Source organism: Triticum aestivum, chromosome 2B, assembly GCF_018294505.1.
Source record: "Triticum aestivum cultivar Chinese Spring chromosome 2B, IWGSC CS RefSeq v2.1, whole genome shotgun sequence".
Classification (NCBI taxonomy): Eukaryota; Viridiplantae; Streptophyta; class Magnoliopsida; order Poales; family Poaceae; genus Triticum; species Triticum aestivum.
Window position 1 is genome coordinate 16486516 of NC_057798.1, and position 4856 is coordinate 16491371.

A 4856-nucleotide genomic window follows, 5' to 3' on the forward strand; every position below is an offset into this window, starting at 1 on the left:
GGGGGGGGAGCGAGAGATGGGCGGTGATGCGACATGAGATGGCGGCGGTGTCGGGTAGGAGGGAGGCGGCGACGGCGTGGTGCGGCGGTGGTGGGGAGCGGCGGCGGCGGCGATGGAGATCGCGACGGCGGCGACCTAGGGTTAGGGTAGGATCAAGAGCTTTGATACCATGTAGAGGAGAGTTTGGCAATGCAACTCATGATAGTATTGATCGGGTGCAGATGCACGTATATATAGTGTACAATGTGGGCGTCAACCTCTATTATACAAAGACTAGAAGGTGGGCCAGGATATACAAAATATACATTGAAAACCATATGTTCAGCACTTAGGGTTCCTCTACCCGTCCTTGGTGTTGCCTCCGGTCCACGTCGGCTCTGGTGGCCTTAGGGCCGTGGGGGACCGGTGGCTCCCAGCGCTTGCGAGTGGGAGGGCTCCGTTTTTAGACGTTTCTTTCAATTTTGTTAGGTTTTGTGTCATGCTCTGGAAGGTGAGACAGCGACGGCTCCCTGGAGATGGAATGAGGTTCTCCCCGCCTAGTCCCGGTTCTGATGGTGCATCTAGCATCGTCGGTTGGCATGTGGAGATGTGTGTCCGGTCGATTTGTCTTTGCTGGACCCCCTGTTCAAGAATTCGTCCAATTAACCAGTTCACTTGCCGATTAACCCCTACTCCTAGGGTCACCGAGTAGCCGATAAACTAATAAATCGTCCGATTAATTGATTAAATGGCCAATTAACTTGCCGGTTAGCCTATTAATCCCCTACTCTCTAGCCAACCGAGCAGTTACCAGTTAACGATTTCCTCAACAATGGCTGGACCTACTCGGGTCATCATTCATCTGCGTTCGTGTGTGTTTAGGTTAGATCCTTTCGATCTACGCTACTCTTCATCGGCGGCGATTGTTGTTCTTGTGTGCTGGTCCTACAATGCCTTAGCACGATGACTTTCCGACTACCTACTACAACACCGGTTCTGGTAAGGGAGGGGCGATGACGGGAGCGCATCTTTAGCTCGCTTCAATGCTTGTAGTCGTCGATAGGTGGTCTACGGATCTGGATATAATTTTTATTATTTCCGGTCTTCGTTGTACTGTCATGATTGAAGATAAATAGATCGAAAGTTTTGTAGAAAGAAATTATGGGCCGACTCCAAATTTGGCTGAAGGACAGATAGGTAATTCTTTGTTATGGGCTTAGTCATCTATGCGTTTTGATCCTAAAGATTCATATCAAATTAATTAAATGATGCTAGGCTCCATCTCTTCGACGCCTACGCTATCCTAGGCAATGTTTTAAATAGCGGGCTATGCCAAATAGCGATGGACCTCAAAATCAGTTATAGCGGAGCTATAACGGACTATAACAGGCTATAGCGAACTATTTGTACATGAAACAATTTAGCGGTACCCTGCTGAAAAGGCTATAGCGGGGCTATAGCCGACTATTTAAAACTATGGTCTCAGGTCCTCCGCCATCCCGGTGCCTACCCGCCTCAGCTGGCCACCCGCCTGCCGCCTATCCTTCGGCCGAATGCCCTCGCCTCCCGTCATGCCCAAGGACGGGCACCCTGGACCAACTTCCCTGCCACAACCCAAGAGCCGGCGCCGCCCTCTATCTCCATTGACTTGTACATTGATCAGAGCTCCGCAGGTTCTCCATCCCTTCTTCGTGTCTTGCCCTGTATCCCTCACTAAAGCCAGCTCGTGTACGCCCGTGTCTTTCAGCAGAATACATCCAGCAACTAGCTTTGGCTAGCCAGCCTTGAGCCCTTGATACTTACTCCGTGCGTAGGCCAAGAGCACTGACCAGTGGCGCATCAGACAAGGGACGTTGGGTATGTACGCGTCTTCGCCAGGAAGAGCTCTGTTGGGATAGACGTTTAGGAGTTGTATAGGGATAGAAGTTTGTTTAAATTCTATACTTCATCTCTATCCCTTCTTCTCGTTCTCATCTCTTTGTAACGACCGATCTGGTCGATCTTCCCTGTAACTTGTATGCCAAGGCTTTTGCCCAATATATACATGCGGCCCGAGACAAAGGGTTCTACGCTTTCCAAATACTTTTGCACGGTAACAGAGCCTCTTCCTCATCCAATCGAGAGAGATTGCATCTAGCTACCTCCGAGACCGAGACCATGTCCACCACCGCCGCTGCCATGATGCCAAGCACCATGGGTGTGCTCTCCACCACCCCATCCTCCACCTTTGCATCATCTTCCACCTCCACCCACAACACCACCTCCCTCGGATCGCCACCACAAGAGAAGCTTACGAGGGGCAACTTCCTACTCTGGAAGGCCACCGTGCTCCCGCAGATCAGAGGTGCGCAGATGGAGCACCACCTCGACCAGAAGAGCCCGCCACCGCCGGCCACCCTCACCATCACCAAGGACGGCAAAGAAGAACAAATCGTCAACTTTGCGAGATCCCTCTGGTATGCACAGCAGCAACAACTTCAAGGATACTTAATGGGTTCATTTTCCCGTGAGATTCTTGCTCAGGTCGCCACGCTCCAGACGCCGGCAGAGGTGTGGCGCACCATCCATGCCATGTTTGCTGCTCAAAGTCAAGCCCAAGCGATAAACACTCGCATCGAGCTCACCAACCTCAAGAAAGGTAACATGTCCATGGTTGATTATCTTGGTAAGATCAAAAGTCTCACCGGTGAGGTCGCAAGCACAGCTGCGGCCCTCTCTGATCTGGAGATCATCTCCAAAATCCTTGCTGGCTTGGACATGGAGTACAACCCGGTGGTTTCTGCGCTTGCCACCAGGATGGAATCCATCACCGTCCAAGAACTCTAAGCCAGCTGCTCAGTTTTGATGCCCGCCTCACCCTCCTCCATGGCGGCGACCTTTGGCAGTCCTCTGTCAACTCAATCTCTCATGGCCGCGGCCGTGGGCGCGGTCACCAGGGGCAACACGGCGGTGGGCGCGGACGCGGCGCTCCTCTAGGCGATGGCGCCCGCTCTGGTGGGGGTTCTGGCTCCCATGGCGGGGGCGGCTACAACACCAGCGGCAATGGCGGCGGCTTCAACAACAACAACGGCCGCCGCCCTCCTTCCCGTGGTCGCCCTTGCTGCCAGCTTTGCAAGAAGTCTGGCCACGAGGTGATTGACTGCTGGCATCGCTACGACGAGGACTTTGTGCCCTCGGATCGCCATGTTGCTGCTGCAATGCGTGAATAGGGTGGTGACGGCGTCTGGTATGTCGACTCTGGTGCTACGGATCACGTGACAAACGAGCTCGAGCAACTCGCCCTTCGTGAGCGGTACCACGGCACCGACCAGATTCACACCGCCAGCGATGGAGGTATGGATATTTGTCACATCGGTCAAGGTTCTATTAATTCCCCTACACTCAAACATAATCTTGTTCTTAGAGATGTGCTTCATGTTCCTCAAGCTGACAAGAACCTTGCATCCATGTCTCGTTTAGCCATCTTTGAAACTCACCCACGTTATTTTTTCATCAAGGATCGGGCAACGAGGGAACTACTTCATCATGGTAGATGCGTTGGAGGGCTCTACCCCATTCCTTCCGGAGCACTAGGTCGCAAGGGTCGTCACGTCTACTCCGTCATCAAGCCCTCCTTGGCACGGTGGCATCAACGATTAGGGCATTCACCTTCGATCATTGTCAAACAAATAGTCAATAAAGGCAAACTTTCTTTGTCTCCTAGTCCAGTTTGTGAGCCTGTTTGTGAAGCTTGTCAATGTGCCAAGAGCCATCAGCTTCCTTATCCCAAGTCAACTAGTGTGTCTCATGCTCCATTAGTACTTATTTTCATTGATGTATGGGGCCATGCCCGAGATTCTTTTGGTAGAAAAAAATATTATGTCAGTTTTATCGATGATTATAGCAAGTTCACTTGGATCTATTTGCTTGGATATAAATATGAGGTTTTCTCTATTTTCCAAGAATTTGAGAAACTTGTTGAGTGCCAGTTTGATAGGAAAATCCTTGTTGTCCAAAGTGACTGGGGAGGGGAGTATGAGAAACTCCACTCTTTTTTCCGTAGCATTGGGATAGTCCATCATGTATCTTGCCCTCATGCTCATCAACAGAATGGCTCCGCTGAGCGCAAACATCGCCACATTGTTGAAGTTGGCCTTTCTCTTTTAGCTCATGCTTCCATGCCTCTCAAGTATTGGGATGAAGCCTTTATCACTGCCACTTATCTTATCAATAGGCTCCCTAGCAAAGTTATTGGCAACACTACTCCGTTAGAGCGTGTCTATCATCAAAAACCTGATTACAACTATCTTAAAATATTTGGGTGTGCTTGTGACCCAAATTTGCGCCCCTACAATCATCATAAACTTGAGTTTAGATCCACTCAGTGTGTATTTCTTGGCTATAGTAATCTTCATAAAGGTTATACATGCCTTGAAATTTCTACCAGACGTATCTATATTTCTCGTGATGTTATTTTTGATGAGACACTCTTTCCATTTGCCAAATTACATCCCAATGTAGGAGCCTTGCTTCGTGCAGAAATTTCCCTCCTTTTTGATCCTACCACACTACCTGATCATGAGGGGGAATTAAATGAACTTGATCATGTACAAAAATCCCAAGGAAATTTTGATTCTGTTGATGTTTGTGCAAATTCGCGCTGTCATTTTATGTGTGAGGAAACAGACAAGCTGGGCACGGAAACTGCTGCTGATTCGGCTGACAGCGGGCGATCCCAGGCAGATTCTCCCGCCCAGCCTGCTATCTCTGGCGGCGCGCGATCCCAGGTGGATCCCCCCGTGCGCCTGGCCTCACCTGGCCTGGTGGCCGACCGCGCTGACTGGGTGGCGCCCACCAGTCCCGCAGCGTCGCCTCGCGCCAATCCCGCTGCGTCTGCA

The 4856-nt window shown here is 50.8% G+C and overlaps 1 pseudogene; it reads left to right on the forward strand.

Annotated features, from left to right (window-relative positions):
- The first annotated feature begins 2688 nt into the window (after positions 1-2688).
- LOC123047835 (uncharacterized) lies at positions 2689-2826 on the forward strand (annotated as a pseudogene).
- Positions 2827-4856: the final 2030 nt, after the last annotated feature.